Source organism: Triplophysa rosa, linkage group LG25 (assembly GCF_024868665.1).
Source record: "Triplophysa rosa linkage group LG25, Trosa_1v2, whole genome shotgun sequence".
NCBI classification, from domain to species: Eukaryota; Metazoa; Chordata; class Actinopteri; order Cypriniformes; family Nemacheilidae; genus Triplophysa; species Triplophysa rosa.
Window position 1 is genome coordinate 2,131,164 of NC_079914.1, and position 18,939 is coordinate 2,150,102.

The following is an 18,939-nucleotide window of genomic DNA, read 5'->3' on the forward strand; positions in this document are numbered from 1 at the left end:
TATATCTTCTATTTCCAAATAATCACACCAACAGTTGTCTCCTTCTCACCAAGCTTCTGTCTGTAGCCTATTCAAGGTTTGTGCAGGTCTCCAATCTTGTCGCTGACATCCTTTAAAACCTATTTGGTCTGGACCATGGTGTTGGAGAGGTTGAACTGGAAGATACAGATTCTGTTGGCAGGCATGTTTTATATACATAACAAGCTGATTTAGGAGTACTTTCTTAAAGTGACAGGACTAATCTGTGGTCCATATAGGCACATAACCAATCTGTGGAGCCAGAATTCTTGCTAGTTGGTAGGGGATCAAATACTTATTTCACTGACTGAAATGCAAATCAATTTATAACCTTTATATATATATATATTTATATTATAAAAACATTTCCCCAGATTTTTTTTAATAATCTGTCTCTGTCAGTTAAAATAAACTTACCATAAAAATGATAGACCCTTCATTTCTTCGTAAGCAGGCAAATTTACAAAATCAGCAGGGGATCAAATAAATATTTCCCTCACTGTATATATTATACTTGACTATATTAACTTAACTTTCTTAATTATTTACAACCCATGTTTATTGAAAAATTATGTTTTCATAATAGTTTTGATGTTTTGTGTTTTAAAAAAGCATTTAAGTCAAAATATGTAGGGACAAAATTGAACAGCTTTGTGTGGTTCATTATTTATACATTAAGTATTTAACTGCTTTTCATGCTGTGCTCGTTTTTGTATTAGATAATAGTATATACAACACATATCACCACTAAAAACCCTGCATGAGATCTGTGTTTGTAATGTTTTAAATAGAGACACCAAAATGTACCTCATTCAGGGAATGTGCCTTTGCCCAGAAATATGCCGTCATACATTGTTTTCAATAAAATTGTCTTCTTTAACTGGGGACACACCTCTGAAGTCATCTATGAAGTAGAATTGTTTCAAATGTCCAGAAGACGTTAAAACCACTGTGTCGCTATCAAAATATTTACGTTGTGAGCTGATGAATGGTGATTCAGTATGGAAACTACTATGAATTGGAGTGTGTGTGGTTTGTCATCGGTCGTTATGATTATTAAAGCTGAAGCATGGGACTAAAATCAGGAAGAGTCGAATTGTTCCCCTGCAGCATACAGTAATCATATGTCTACTACTGACCAGACTGACAAAAAAAGGATCAGTGTCATTCTTAGAAAAAAATCTCAAATTAGCATCCATGAGAAAATACGGTCATCTTTGTAAAGCAGTTGAAAGAGCTGGAACTTTCTACTGTTTATTCTGGCATCGGGTCACTTCCTTCGTAAGTCTGAGCTCTGACCCAGGTGTACTTTACTTGACCTTCATCGCTGTCCCGATGTGTTAAAACATTATGGTAGACCAGTCTAGGAATGCTGGCATTTTGTTCCTCTACTTAAAATAATCTAGGTTTTGTTCTTATAATCTCTTTAAGAGTCTCAAATGGGGCTCCAGGACTAATCAAGATATATTTTTTTCCTGGAAGATGTTTAAATGTTTTGATTTTTTTCCCAAGGAGATCCCTGTACTACATCTCATGTCTGGAAATTGTAGATTTCCTCATTTATTCTGTGTAGTGTCACACCACTGGCCAACATACACAGCATGAGAGGCGTAAAATCTTAGATCTGTGCATGGTAAACTCCATTGAACTAGCACAGGAGTTTCCAAACTCTTAAATTCCAAGACAAACTAGAGAGATATAATCTTCTTCAAGACCCAACAAGATATTTCACACTGAAATATGATGAAAACAATACACGTTTATTAGGGATGTAACAATAATATCGATATCGTGTTAAGAAAAGAGGATGCTTATGGCACGTTTCCAAGTCATCATTTGTCATTTTAACTACAAATACCGTACCGTGGACTTCACACCGAGGTTTTATCGTACAGTGAGATTTTGATATTGTTACATCCCTAACGTTCATTGTCTCTTAATAGACTGTTCTTTTACTTTTCCTTGTGATCGTATGAATAAAATAAATGTTTAATTGTAATACGGTAAGATATCAGAACTACTGTCTTTACTAGTCATTAACTGAACAAAATTATTTTGTGTCATTTACTGCAACGGTCAAGTCACGTGGTGTCAATAACATTAAATTTACTTGACAATAGTTTGTTTCCTTTTAATGGCCTTTTTAAGAGAAAAGCAGATGTTTAAGACAAAGCAGATGTTTGGATTTGGAATTTTTGGGCACTTTGCCTTCCAGGTTTGAAAAAAACATTAAGTTTATTAAAACATCAATATATTTTATGATGCTGATTCTTAATACATATTTATATTTAAAAAGTGTTTATACTTGGACTTTTTGGTACAAGGTGTTTTTTGCCCTATACAGTCAAAAAAACTACAGCTATACTACAGCCCTGCTGGCAGTTTCATAGCAAAATCCAAAACGAAAGTGGCTACATTTACATAGTTTATGGAAGTTGGTATAGCTTAATTCCTTTCTATCCTGAGCATCTCTTTCTGCCTTAGCAACAACTGGAAAAGTCAAAGATTAGACACCGATGGGTCTTCACAAAGCGAATATAGCCTACACATTCTTTAATTCCACTTGGGAACTTGCCTCAATAAAAGCACATCATAATGAAAATAAAGATAACCAATACTTTTTATCTCCTAAAGGCTATTCCAATTGGGAATGCCATTTATAAAAGCAAACTTTAATTAAAATATAAATAGAAGTCAATATTAGAGCTGCCCCTTTCTAAATTTCTCCTTCTTTATGTCAGATCCAAATCCCAGCCCTGCATAATAAAGCAAACCATTTTACTCCTGGAACAAGTGGATCAAAGCCTTCTGCACTGGCCTAGTAAGAAGGAGAAAAAGTTAACCAGTTCACTTTACATTGAATGGACAAGTATTGTCTATTATCATTTGACATGTTGTCATCTTGTAGCTCAGTTTGTGGAACATACACTATAAAACGTTGCTGTAGCTTTGCAGCAGGTTTGCCAGTAACTGTAGATTTAAATACTACTTAATACTACTTTCCTATTACTGTTTTCAATTTGAGTTCAACTTTACTATATTAAAATTAAACACTTCAAAATGAACAAGAAGAGACTGGTCTCTGGCATTACCACAGCAACACTGCAAAAAAATGACATTCTTTCTAAGCATTGTTGTAGTGTTTTCTGGTAGAAAATATTTTAAACTTCTTAAATTAAGATACATTTACATAACAAGAAAAGTGACCTAAGATATTTAGGCTTGTTTTTATGTTTAAACCAAAATTGTAAATTAAATCTACAGTAAGTTACTGGCAAACCTGCTGCAAAATTATAGCAAAGTTTTACAGTGTCAGTGGTGTAAAGTATTGGAGTAAATGTAATTAGTTACTGTACTTAAGTATCTTTTTGGCTACTTTGTAGTTGTACTGAGTATTAAAGATATTAGCAACTTTTACTCTCTACTTGACTACACTTTTGAACAAGTATATGTACTCTTTACTCCACTACATTTGTAATGACTAATGCAATTACACATTTGTCACGGTCCCCTTCTGTTTTGTTTTGTGTTTTTTTTGTTATTAAAGTCTTGTTCATTAACCCCTTGACTGCCTGCCTGCATTTGGGTTCTTCCGCCACGCAATTCGTGACAACATTACATTTTGCATGGCACCTATCTTTTTTTTGCAGCAGTTTATTTTTGCTACACAAGAACCTTTTTGAAGAATGTTGGCTTACTTATGAGCACTTGATCTTAAATGAGACTTGGGTGTTTGTAATAGATGCAGGTTATGGTGTCGACCATGATTTGTTGCAATTTTGAGGTGTTCAGTCTTATTATAATTTAAGAAAATAAATGCGATTGCTCTCCTCACGAATCGACTGTTTCTTGTTTTTCACTGACATGTCTCTTAAGTGTTGAGGACTAGTACTTCTCTGTGCCTACATTCAGTATGAGTAAAATACTCAAGTACTGTTAAAATCAGATACTCGAAGACTTTTACTGGAGTTGTTTTGGAATTGGTGACTTGTAACTTGTAATGGAGTAATTTTCACTGCAAGGTATCTGTACTTTTGCTTAAGTATGGTTTTCAGGTACTCTTTACACCTCTGTACAGTGTACTGCGCTGGGGTGTGTTTCCCGAACAACGACATAACTCGCTGGTCAACCACCATAGTACGGTGCATCGTTTGAGAAACTAGCTAGCTAATCACGACTGTTTCCTGAAAACATAGTAACTTTGTCGCACATCTGTCGTTTGAACCACGTTGGTTCAACAACATAGTTGATGACGTCAGACATAGGCGGCTGAGTAATACTGTCTTCTAATTAATCTGTTTAGATCGATTTAATGTCATATTGCTGTAAATAATGTACACTGCATCTGAAAACTATTTTTTCTATCGTATTTTTGCACTCTAATGTTTTATTTCACGATATTTACCTCATTCATAAGTTTCCTCCTACGTAACTCCACCCAGGGATTTCCCAGGGTCCTAGGCCATGTAGCCCTAGACGCAACGCTTCTATTTTCTTGACAAACTAAAAGATGTAAAATAAAATTTGTGCTTGTTTACCTTGCTCAAAAGCATAATGTATGTAAGTCTACATGCCATAATAATAAGGAACTATGATTTTAACCACAGCACTGCTTGCGATTGATCATTGGAACGATGGTTTCGGGAAACACTTGAATTGTTGAACTATGCTGCAACGACGGAACTTGCGACCATAGTTGCCTAATGATGCTTTTGGAAACGCACCCCTGATCAGTCAAAATGTACACCCTAATTGTCCTGTAAGCCATTTTGGGTAAAAATGTCTGTCAAATGTAAATTTATGTACACTGCCTGCTAAAAAAAACAATGTAACCAATCATGTCACACAGTTCACAGAGTGGCTCAGATAGTCAAAGGTGGTGCAATTCAATTATTTATTTAATTAATCTAATTATGTCTTATTTCACCTTGTTTTTCACTCCACTTGGTATTTAAAAAGGAAATGTATGATAAAGGAACAAGTAGCTATTAAACATATTAAACATACTTCCCTATAAACTAAATTATCTAGTACTATATTTTAACCATCTTAAATCTATCACTTACACTAAAAATAGTGTAAAACACACAAACTAAATTATTGTGCTTACCTTTGTAAGTATCGTCAAAATCCTGCTCCATATTTGCTTCAAAATGCGTCGCGAGAACTTGTAATCCAAGATCACGTGATCACAAACGGAACTCAATTCCTTGGAGTGACCATGCCATGTACCCTTCGTTAAAGGACTTCTGAAAGGGTCCTTCGTGAAGGGATTCAGGTGCACACTTTAGTTTGGAATGCCCCTACAAATGGCATGCCCTTCTCGAAGGACCCTTCAAGGGCGCATAAATGCCGTTTGGAAAATGGTCTGTTTGCCCAATCCTTGTCTGGTATTGTCGTTACTTTGTTGGTGTTTTCATTTGTCTCCTGTACATCTTCCTGTTTAAATAAATCTGGGTGTTTTCATATCTCATCGTCTCTGATGTGTAGCTGATCCGTTACAACACCCATCATGCAAAGCCATTTTCTGAACCTATATAATGTGACAAAAAAGGTACATTTTCAAAACAATCTTTGAGAATAAAAAACAGCACATGCATGTTCTAATTAATGCACATGGTTTTATTTTCTTTTATTTTTTCAATCAGCCCAAGGGATTGGGCAGTCCCAGTTGCTTATGGGTACTGCAGAAGTGATTTAGAAGAGGTCACTGGGCTCTGATCCCTGTAGTGGTTTAATGAAGTTGATTTTACCCAATAAACCCTCATAGTGAACAGCCATGTCCACCTTGTCTGTTTCTTCTTGTTTCGGCGTTTCATTCTTTCCAGATACCAATATCATTTTGTCTTGGCTTTATGTGACATGGCGGCAAAGCACAACATAGCAACAAAATATTTAGCAACAGATATTCTGAAGATAGTTCCGTGTTAATGTAAACTACAAGGAGAGGCCATGTGGCACAGAGGAGGCACAGCTTTGCTAAAGACGTGTCATCTGGCCATTAAGTTACTGATTTAGTTTACTTTCAGTAGTTTTTAGGTATCTTTCTTATTCATCACACCACAATAATCAACAAATATTAACAGTAAATGTCTATACACTATTAAAGGTGCAATCTGTAGCTTTTGCCTCTCTATTGCCATCTCTGTTTGAAACATAAAATTCCAGGTTACTTTACATAATTTACGTGGGTTAAAGTCAAATGACGTGAAACTGCTGTCAAATAACGTCAAACTGCCACAAAACTGTACTCAACAGCTTGTTATTATAAGCTTAGTTTTGTGAATTGGGTAAAGTTTTAAACACTTATTTTGTATGTACTTGCCCAATTTTTTTAAAACAAAACAAAAAAAATGGATGGAAAAAAATGTAGGATTTAGAACCCAAAGTCTAACGATTAAGATTTTGTATTAGTTTTTGTAACAGGAAGAGTGGTATGACCAAAATCTTGGAAATTCAATAGGAAAAAAGGTTTACATTTTAAATAACCATATTTACTGCCTACTTTTGGAAATGTTAATGAATTAAAAGCTTGAAAGAATTTAACTTATTGAAATACAAAAGTTCTCAGTGGGTATGTTCGGCTTTTCTTCTCTTCTTGAAGCACAAATGTTTTGGTTCATATTTACAAGTGAAAAAAGCCAACTCTTTATCTCATCAGGACCTGACTGATAACGCTCTTCAGAAAGTCAGTGAAAGTAAACTTAAGGCTGTTCAAAAGACTCATAATTACTTCCATACTGTGTCTCATTGTTGTCTATACGCAACCTAGAGTAAATAGGTTATAAATACAAAGTTAAGCTGAAGAAAGGCAGAGAGCGGGCGATTTTATCATACTGAAATAAGACCTCCCTTATTCTTGACTGATTACTTGCTCTCAAAGACTTTGGATGTGAAAAAATGGCTTGTTTGAAGGGATTAAAACACATCCTTTTTCAAAAAGTCTTCTGTACAATAGGCAGAGTTCACCCAAATATGACAATTACTATTTTATCATTTTCTCATCATTGTGCTATTAAAAGCCGTACATTTTCAAAAAGAGATTTTCACATACCTCCTTTCTGTAAAAATACAATGTTTATGTCAGTAAAACTGTATGACAGTAGTCCATAGTCGTGCACTTTAGCCCAAGTCTTACAAAGCCCTATTACAGCTTTGTGCAAGAAAAAAATAATCAAAAAGGGAACCCCCATAATGGCGTCCGAAGACTACTTTGTCTTGTTTTTGACCTTTGACAAAAGCAGCATCCTCAGTCACTGTATGCTTTTAATTTATGAAACAATATCTCAAAATCTTTTTAAGTTTTTCCTTTTTATGTGTTCAACTGGTAGAGCATTGACTGAGCAACACAAAGATAGGGGGTTGAAAAGTCCAGTGTATGAAATTTAGCGGCATCTACTGGTGAGGTTGTGAATTGCAACCAACAGCGCACTCCTCCCTTTCGAGGCACTACGGAAGCTGACATAGGGCTAAGATATCCTCACGTTTTCACTTCTTTGCCGAAAGAGATGATGTATTTACAAAATTCGCTCCGTAGAGCAGTTTGTCCGTTTAGGGCTGCTGTAGAAACAACGTGATGAATTCCGTGCAAAGGGGACCCGTGGTGTATGTAGATAGAAATAGCTCATTCTAAGGTAATAAAAACATAACGCTATGTAAGGTCTATACACCTCTGAACACATAGTTATTTAGATTATATTGCATTTCTGTGAATAGATCCTCAAAAAATGACACACAGCACCTTCCCAGGGAACACACATACTGATAAAATGTATACCTTGAAGGCACTGTAAGTTGCTTCGGATAAAAATGTCTGTCAGATGTAAAAAAAAGTGTTTTGGAAAGATATAGCAGTTGGAGAAGCTGGAAGGAGAAAATGATGACAGAATTTTCATATTTAGCTAAGCTGTTCTTTAAATGCGTTGTAGATTATAAATAGTCATGATAAAATGGCCTCATTTCCCTCCTCTTCTCTTTGTTACTATAAATAACATTTTATATTATTGCAAGATCATTGCCGTGTTATGCTGAACACGGATCTATACCACATTCTTACTCACATGTCGCTTTAAGTAATCAAACAGAACGTTCCATGACATCAGTATTTTGAGAATTTTCACATTTAAAATGTATCTGCATCACTTTTTTATGACAGACAGTCAAAGCAGCGTTTGAATTTCTTTAAATCATTTGTCAGAATGTTTCATCTGTAGTAAATATTACACTGGAAACTCTGGTCTTGGATATCAAATGCTGGCAGAATGAGCATATGTCTCATAGCATAGGACTCGAGTGAAGTATGCTTCTGGTTATACTAGAATGTAAGAAGTGTTTATTTGCCACTTTCAATCAGCCAGAACTCTGGCATTATGACAATCTCCAGGTGTCTGAATCATTTCAGAGCCATTTCAGTGGCCCTGCAACCATAAACACTTTTCCTGCACCAAATCAAAAAGTTCGCAGGACATGGGAGAAACTTAGAGGAAGAGAAAAGTGCCTTGCATCTTCAGAATTTTACACTGTGTGTATCCTTGAACTCCACACTGTTCCCTTCGCATTTATGTAGGCATATAATCTCTGCTCACCTCAGAACAACATGCTGTTTATATTCTATTATTGCAAAAACACTTGAAAGGGCAGTTTTCAAACAGGTGTCTTCCTACCTATCCCAGAATAAACTACTGGATGACAAGAAGTCTGGCTTCAAAACAAACCACTCCACTGAGACTGCACTGCTATTGGTCACAGAAGCACTTGAAGCACTTTCTTGCTAGCCAAGGCGGAATCTAAATCCTCGGTCCTGATTCTGCTAGACCTATCTGCAGCGTTTGACACTGTCAATCACCAGATACTGCTAGCAACCCTATCATCTCTAGGAATCTCAGGCACTCCTCTCCGCTGGTTCAAATCTTACCTCTCTGGCAGATCCTTCAGGGTGTCATGGAGGGGCTCGCTGTCCACTGCTCACCACATGATCACTGGGTTCCCTCAGGGATTGGTGCTTGGACCGCTGCTTTTTTCCATCTACACGTCATCCTTGGGACCCATCATACAGGCACACGGCTTCTCGTATCACTGTTATGCTGACGACACCCAGATCTACATCACGTTTCACCCAGACGATACCACTGTAGCAGCTCGCATTACAGCCTGCCTAGAAGACATCTCAGCTTGGATGAAAGAGCATCACCTCCAGCTGAACCTTGCCAAGACAGAACTACTCGTGTTTCCGGCACACACCACGGTGCAACACGATCTCGCCATCCAACTTGGCAATACCACAATCACTCCTTCCAAAACAGCCAGGAACCTCGGAGTCATATTTGATGAACAGCTGTCCTTCAATGATCACATTGCAAAGACAACGCGGTCATGCCGATTTGCCTTATTCAACATTAGAAAGCTTAGACCCTATCTCACTGAGCATGCGGCACACTCCTTGTCCAGGCCCTGGTTATCTCAAGGTTGGACTACTGCAATGCTCTCCTTGCTGGTCTTCCTGCAAAGGCTATCAAACCACTCCAGCTGGTTCTGAACGCAGCAGCACGCCTCGTCTTCCAACAGCCCAAAATGGCTCATGTGACACCCCTTTTCATCTCTCTCCACTGGCTACCGGTTGAAGCCCGTATCAGATTCAAGTCACTAATGCTTGCCTACAGGACTATCACTGGATCTGCACCGGCATACTTTCACACCCTCCTACACCCCTACACCCCATCAAGAACCCTGCGTTCAGCAAACCAGCGGCGTCTTGTATTGCCTTCTCATAAGGGCAGTAAATCGCTTTCCCGCTCATTCTCCTTCACAACTCCTTCCTGGTGGAACATTCTTCCTAACTCGGCCCGGTCAACCACATCTCTCTCAACATTCAAAAACTACTTAAAACCCATCTCTTCTGTGAATACTTGACAGACAAATGAAAAAAAAAACACTAACCCTCACTAACCTTCTCTCAACAGGTAGTGGTCTAGCTTTTGTTGAAACTAGTAACTTTGTATTAGCACCTATTGTATTATTGCTCCTGTATGACATTTCGCATATTGCTCCCTGAACAGTCTGTAAATCGCTTTGGATAAAAGAAAAAAAAAGTTAATTCTCTCCTTTGCTTACTCCAGCTTTAATCCTCCTAGTAGCATGGCCTTGGTACTGTTTAGCGTGTTGACAAAATGTTTATATGCTCTCCTACTTGTAAGTCGCTTTGGATAAAAGCGTCTGCCAAATGAATAAATGTAAATGTAAATGTAAAAGCGTCTGCTAAATGATTAAATGTATATTTAAATCTATTTACATTCTGTCTACACTTTAGATTCCAAGTGTTATTTAAATTATATTTGTCTTTGTATTTAGATTTCTGTTTTAAATTCAGATTTCTCTCTCTCCACATATTTCTATTTAGATTCTAATTATTATTTTTCTGTTCCTGTTTTTTAACATGGAATATTTTTATTATAATTGTTGTCATTTGGTTTATCTCCATTCTATTTCCCCGTTGTACTCCAACACATGAAACAGAAATATGTCTGTATTTTAGGATGGAATAAAAATGATTGGCTGTATTAGCTAAAGTTTCATTGAAGTATAGTACAGTAATGTCTCATTTCTTTTTATTGTTTTGATATTGCACTGTTATATTGATATTGCACTTAGCTGTATTATGTGTATTCGCAGAGGTGGGTAGAGTAGCCAAAATCTTTACTCAAGTAAAAGTACAAGTAACTAGAGAAATTGTTACTCAAGTAAAAGTAAAAGTCACTATTTTAAAAATTACTTGAGTAAAAGTAAAAAAGTATGCAATGAAAAAACTACTCAAGTAGCTAGTTACTTAGTTACTTTGTATCTGATTATATAGGCCTACTACATAAAGTTAATATTAACGCCAATATTTTAATATTACATTTTAATCAATATTTTTAATTATGATAAGCAGATATCTTTGCAATATACTAGAGAGACTAAAGAATAGACAAACACAGAAGAGACAAGCATTTCTGTAAATTTCATCTAGTCCTGATGTCAATGTAGTTTACACAACTTGTTTAGAATAATAGACCATGTCAAACTAAAGCATTAACTAAACTCAGAGCATTTCCTAAGATGATCTAGAACATCTGCAGTGCTCTCTTAAATGAAATACTTTTGAACAAAGCTCATGTTTTCTCTTGTTGTGTCACGTGTGTGTTGTGAAACGCTCTTACTTGTAAACAAACAGTAAACAGTGAACCACACGCCCATCAACAAGTTTTCTTCCTTCTGTTCTTCAAATGTATATTTCTACAAGCCCTCGTCTCTGTGTCTGACAGGTAACGCGCATGTTGCTGTGTCTGACGAACAGGTCGCGCGGGTGCGCGCATATGGCGGGCATTTATCATCGCTGGCAAACAATATGACACATCTGCAGTTTTGATTGTATAGATATAGATTAATATCCACTTCATCCAACGCTCTTTGTGTTCTGCGTGTTCTTAAGTTTCGCGCTACGAGGAGTGAGTTATCCTGCTTCAGATGATTCAGACCGTGCTGCGAACTGAACAAATCATTTGAACTGATTCATTAGCCTATTCAAATGGTTTTGCCCATTGTTCAATTAATGCTTTCAAAAGAATCGACTCAAAAGAATCGATCACTCGGGAATGCCCGTAAAAAGAGACGACAACCTTGAAATAAACAACGCATTTTATAATGCATATTTTAAAATGAAGGAACGAAGGAACGTCACGCAATGTAAGTTATGTAACGAAGTAAAAGTACAGATTTTCTATTAGAAATTTACTCAAGTAAGAGTAAAAGTACACACTTTTAATTTTACTTAAAAAGTACATATTTTCCAAAATGTTACTCAAGTAAATGTAACGAAGTAAATGTAGCGCGTTACTACCCACCTCTGTGTATTCGTGTATGTGACGAATAAACAAATTGGACTGAATTGAATTTTCTTGCCCTGTCTGTAATGTTTTATATGCTGTAGTGTAGTCCCCAAAAGTGGGGGTGTTTTACATGTCACATACCCCTTTATATATTTCACCCCTGTCACAGGCTGTCTTGTTTATTTTTACTTTTCTTTCATTTTTGGGCGCCACGTGCTCATTGCCAGACGTGCGACTCATTTCTTTTACATTACGCCACTCTCACCTGATTCCCGTTTTACTTGTATCATTTCGTCACTGATTATTGTCCACACCTGTCACTTGTTTCTGGTTTCCCTATTTATGCCTCTTCTTTCCGTCCACTCAGTGCGACAATGTTTTTTTTGTATGAGACCTATCTCATGGATTACTGTCTCCTCATTGTATTTCTGTGTTATACCCAGGATTTACCTTCCAACCCTTAGACTCCGCATCTCGTCACGGTGAGGCTGTTTCGAGAGAGAGCCACTTGGACCTTTTGGGTTTGTTCGGCGATATTTCCTCTCTGCCTACCACGTTGCGGCTACTGGTGCTAGCACGACCGGTTTCCTCAGTTGGATTACTTTTGTTTCTACTGTGTGCCTGGAGTTCCCTGGCATTTTTTTGTTCTTGACTGTTTTTGGCACTGTGTGTGATAATAAACTTTCCTTAACGGATTTTCCGCAACTGAGTCCTTTTTGTTCCGTGAAAGAACATCGTCGCCACCAATGGACTCAGCGAGAGATCCGGACATGCATCAGGCTGTTTCCCAACAGGGCATCCACCTGGGTCGTCAGCAGCAGGAAGTTGCTGATCTTAAACAGGGGTTAACCACCCTAGCCCAGCAACTCGCTACCGTCGCCCAGCACCTGGACCAGATCTGATCCGCCCCACCGAGCGCTTCAGCCAGCGCCGGTCCAGCCACTACTGAAGCGTCCCCTACATGGCGAGCAGAACCACGACTCGTCTCACCGGCCCTTTACTCCGGCGAACCCACCTCTTGCCGGTCTTTCTTGTCTCAGTGCTCCCTGACCTTCTCACTTCAGCGCTCCTGCTTCCCCACCGAACGGTCTAAGGTGGCTTTCGTGATCATGCATTTGGCGGGGGTCGCCAGGGAATGGGGAACGGCGTTATGGGACAACGGAGATGAGTGCTGTGACTACTTCGAGACTTTTTCCTTGCAACTACGAAAGGTGTTCGACCGGTCAGTGCTGGGTAACGAGGCGGCCCGGGCATTATCCTTGCTGCGACAGGATTTTAGGACTGTGTCTGAGTACACTGTGGAATTATGCACACTTGCTTCCTCCAGCGGCTGGAACGACAAGGCGCTGTGGGACCGGTTCCTCCACGGGCTAGCTGATCATATACTGGATGAGATCTACTCTCTCGAATTCCCTAAAACTCTCGACGGACTGGTCGAACTTGCCATCCCGGTGGATTTCTGCCTGGGACTTTGCCCCAGTCATCGCCAGAGGGGAGCGCTCGATAAGAGTTTTGCACGTTCTCCCACAGCCGGACACGATTCTCCGCCACAACTCCTTTTTCCAGTGGAAGAACCGATGCAAATCAGCCGGGCCCATCTCTCTACCCAGGAACGACGATGACGACTGGCAAACGGATTATGCCTCTATTGCGGCGAAGTTGGACACCAGGTCACCAACTGTCCGGCTTTGCAGGCAACGCTCCCCTGGCGCAACTAACCGCAGGGCAAGTGCCACATCCAACCGCTTTCCGGTATGCAGCCGAACTACCCTCCCAACTGTCATTCGGTCAAGGGGTATGAGTCACCAGGTTTCTGCCCTCATTGACTCCGGAGCGGAGGGAGACTTCATGTACAATGATCTGGCTAGGAAGTGGGGGGTTCCTGTTTTGCCACTCTCCCACACCATCTCGGCCAGAACCCTCAGCGGCACCCCCTTTATGGAGATTACCTCCATTACTGGACCTTTGTCAGTCACCACTTCTGGCAACCATACCGAGACAATTCAATTGCTTCTTATACGTTCTCCCTCCGCTCCTGTATTTCTGGGTCACGCCTGGCTCACCAAACATAATCCCTGTATTGACTGGAGGAAGAATGTTGTTGTTGATAGGGAGCGATTCTTTCCCAGCAGGCCTCCTCTGACGACAGGGTGCACCTCTGTGCGTTCTTCTCCCGCCGGCTTGCTCCCTCGGAGCGGAATTACGGCATTGGGAATAAGGAGTTGCTGGCCATTAAGCTTGAGTTGGAGGAGTGGCGTCCTGGTTAGAGTGCGCAAAAGTTCCATTCTTAGTTTGGATCGACCACAAGAACTTAGAGTACATCCGCACCGTTAATCGGTTGAATTCTCGGCAGGCTCGTTGGGCTCTTTTTTTTGGCCGTTTTAATTTTACCATCTCCTATCGTCCGGGGAGTAAAAACGGTAAACTCGACGCGCTCTCACGACAGTTCGAGGTCCAGACTGCTTCCACTTCCCCGGTGTCCATCATTTCTCCCGGCCGTGTGGTTGCGGCGGTCACTTGGGAGGTGGAATCTAGGGTACGTGGGGCGTTGGTCGGTGTTTCCCCCCCGGTCGATTGTCCTGACGGTCTACTGTTTGTTCCCCAGTCGGTCCGAACTAGCGTCCTCCAGTGGGGGCATTCCTCCAATCTTGCATGTCACCCCGGAGCGACTCGTACCCTGTCGCTAGTCAAGCAATGGCTTTGGTGGCCATCCGTGGCGTGGGACTCTCTTGAGTTTGTTTTGGCCTGCCCAGTCTGCGCGACTAGTAAGAGCTCTAATCGCCCCCCGGTTGGGATCCTCCGGCCACTTCCCACCCCTTCGCGACCCTGGACCCACATCACTATGGATTTTTTCACGGGGCTTGACGGTGGTGGACCGGTTTTCGAAGGCAGTTCATTTTATTTCCCTCCCCAAGTTACCATCGGCCAAGGAGACGGCGGCCATAGTTCTTGACCACGTCTTTCGGATCCACGGTCTTCCGACGGACGTGGTCTCTGACAGTTTATTTCCAAGTTTTGGACTGAGTTTTGTCGACTCCTGGGGGCCACTGCCAGTTTATCCTCCGGTTACCACCCGCAGACCAATGGGCAGTCCGAGCGAGCCAACCAAGACCTCGAGAGAGTTTTGCGCTGCGTTACCTCAGCAGAACCGTTATCTTGGAGTTCCAAACTAGCCATGGTCGAGTACGCTCACAACTCCTTCCCGGTGTCATCTGCGGGTCTCTCACCTTTCCAGTGCTGCTTAGGTTATCAAGCCCCGTTGTTTCCCTCGCAAGAGGCCGATGCTACCGTTCCTTCGGCTCACGCGTTCGTTCGCAGGTGTCTCAGAGTCTGGAAACTTGCCAAACGAGCTCTCGTTCACACCCGCAAATGCAACCAAGCATCAGCAAACCGCCGCCGTTCCAAGGCCCCACTTTACGTGTGCGGTCTGAGAGTCTGGTTGTCCACTGCAGATCTTCCCCTGAGACTCCCCGCACGTAAACTGGGGCCCAAGTTTACCAGCCCATTTCCTATTGTCAAAATCATCAACCCAGTCACTGTTCGTATGAAACTACCCCCCACACTTAGGGTCCACCCTAAGTAATAATAAACTTTCCTTAACGGATTTTCCTTTTTGTTCCGTGACAACCCCCAAAATTGAAAAAGGAAATCAACAGGAAATTAAAATTGTTTAAAAAAAGCTTACCAATACTGTGGGGAATGTACACATTCAGTAGTTACATTTTAAGCACATTAAGGGCAGGTAAGCAAACCCAGAGGCAAATGTTATGGCTCAGAGTTTGCTCTATTATAGATGGTTTCATCAGACGCACACACCTGCCTCGAAGTTAACTTCCGGTCCGTTTTTGTTAACCGTCTGGCTAGTGGCTAATAATATAACTATTTATATATATATTTTTAAATTTATAATAATATTAACTTATATTAATAATAATAATTAATGATATTTTGTTAATAATAAATTTATTATTTAATTTTATTGCATATTAATTTGATTAACTCAACTCAACTCAACTTTATTTATATAGCGCTTTTACAATTTTCATTGTTACAAAGCAGCTGTACATGAGACATATTGACTATAAGCAAAATAATTAAAGTTGTACCTGCAAAAACAAGAAAAGGTTGAAAACACAGAAGACAGACATACCCACATACAAAACACTCCACACACACAATATGCACACGTACTAACACACATAGACATAGAGACACACACACACACACGGATGCGCACGCACACACACACAACACACACACACACACACACGTACGTACACAGACAAGTACGCACACACACACACGCTCAGTGAGAGCACACATTTAGGATAAAGGAGAGAGAAGCACAGGTCAAATATAACAGATAATAAATTCCTATATGCAATATTAATTAAGTAAAACTTTAAAATTCTAAAGCAGCCCCCCCGGTCAGGCAGATAGTGCAAAAACAGTATGCAAACGGTGGCGAGGAACCCAAAACTCTAATCGAGAAAAAAAACCTCAGGAGAACCCAGGCCCAACCAGGGGATTCCAGTTCCCCTCTGGCAAAAGCTGCTGCCTCTGCACAAGCTCCAGAGAACTTGCACAACAAGGCTAAATAAAATAAATAAACTTAATAATAAAATAAATTATAGTTTAAGATTATCATTAATAATCTAATAGCATTTGAAGTTTTGTGGTGAAGACATGTCAAGAGACCGCGTCCTTCTTTATCCAGCTCTATCATCTCAGCTCTTGTCAGGTCCCCACTTCCCATTCTCCGCTCTACCATCAGGTCAGGCCATGAACTGCATCCTGCTCGCTGTGGTAACCTTGGAACAATGAGACAAGACTGGCTGAGAGTAGAGTACTGTTCTGTACTCTTTGATGCAACAAGTACATCAGTTGTGTTTTTGGTTCCGGTTGATCTAACTAATGCAGCCTAAACCCTCTGAAGATTTATATTATGGAAGAGTAGTGTATGCAAGATTAAAAAGATGCGTCTTTAGTCTAGATTTAAACTGACAGAGTGTGTCTGCCTCCCGGACAGTGCAGGGAAGACTATTCCAAAGTTTAGGCGCTAGATAGGAAAAGGATCTACCACCTGCACTTGATTTTGAAATTCTAGGTATTACCAACTGACAGGACGCCTGAGAGCGTAATGCACGTGAAGGACTGTAATACAAAAGGAGTTCATTCAAGTACTGAGGAGCTAAACCATGTAAGGCTTTATAGGTAATAAGCAAGATTTTAAAGTTAACGCGATGCTTTATAGGTAACCAGTGCAAGGTTGACAGAACCGGGCTAATATGTTCATACTTTTTTGTACGTGTAAGAACTCGAGCTGCCGCGTTTTGGACCAATTGGAGTTTTTGTAATAAGCCTGCAGGGCAACCACCTAACAGTGCATTACAGTAATCTAGTCTTGATGTCATGAATGCATGAATTAACTTCTCTGCATCTGAGATTGACAGCATATGACGTAGTTTAGATATATTCTTAAAATGGAAAAACGCAATTTTACAGGTGTTGGCGACGTGGCTCTCAAATGACAGATTACTATCGAATAGAACGCCAAGATTCTTTGCTGACGACGAGGGTTTTATGGAACATCCGTCAATAGTTAAACAGTATTCTTGGTTGTTACTTATAGCAGTTTTCGGTCCAATAAGTAACACTTCCGTTTTGTCCGAGTTCAGTAATAAAAAGTTGTTACTCATCCAGTTTTTTATATCGACTATGCATTCCATTATTCGATGGAACTGCTGTGTTTCATGAGGCTTCGAGGAAATATAAAGTTGAGTATCATCAGCATAACAGTGAAAGCTAACTCCGTGTCGCTTTATTATATCTCCTAGAGGTAGCATGTATAATGCGAAGAGCAGAGGCCCTAAGACTGAGCCCTGTGGTACACCGTACTGGACTTGCGATTTGCGTGACACCTCATTGTTTATTGCTACAAATTGAAAACGGTCGGATAAATAAGATTTAAACCATTTCAAAGCTATTCCCTTAATGCCGACATAATTTTCGAGTCTATGTAGGAGTGTGCTGTGGTCAATGGTATCGAATGCAGCACTAAGGTCTAGCAGCACCAATAACGAGATACAACCTCGGTCAGACGCCAATAGCAGATCATTTGTAACTCTGATCAAAGCAGTCTCTGTACTGTGACATGCTCTAAATCCAGACTGGAATTCTTCATTGATGTCATTCCTTTGGAGGAAGGAGCATAATTGAGTTGAAACTACTTTTTCCAGAACTTTAGATATGAAAGGTAGATTCGATATAGGCCTGTAGTTCCTTAGTTCTCTAGGGTCGAGTTGGGGTTTTTTGACAAGGGGCCTTATAACAGCCACCTTATATGCTTTAGGCACATGTCCTAATGTCAGAGATGAGTTAATAATACCAAGAAGAGGATCTATAATTTCTGGGAGCATCTCTTTCAGTAGATTTGTAGGTATAGGGTCTAGTATGCATGTTGTTGATTTAGATGATCTAATAATTTTAGACAGCTCATCTTGATCTACGGTATAAAATAATTGCATTTTCTCCTTAAGGGCGCTGTAGTTAGTTTGTTCAGCGGGTTTCACTTCTGATTGCATTGTTATAATTTTTTCTCTAATATCTTGGATTTTATATGTGAAGTAGTTCATAAATTCATCACTGCTATGCTGATATACAGGATCAGAAGTCACTGACGATTTATTTTTTGTTAATTTAGCCACCGTGTTAAATAAAAACCTAGGGTTGTGCTGGTTTTCTTCTATTAGTGATGAAAAGTAGGCGGATCTAGAAGTTATTAGGGCTTTCCTGTATTTTCGAATACTATCCTTCCATGCTGTACGAAATACCTCTAATTTAGTTTTCTTAAAGTTGCGCTCCATTTTTCGGGCCGCTTTCTTTAGAGCCTGAGTGTGTTCATTATACCACGGTGTGGGGCTGCCATTTTTAATCTTCTTTAAACGTAGTGGAGCAACTTTGTCTAGCGTTACCGAGAAGGTGGAATTAAAATTTTCAGTGGTAATGTCAAGATCTTCAACGTTATTTCTCATGATTTGAGACAATTCGGGCAGAT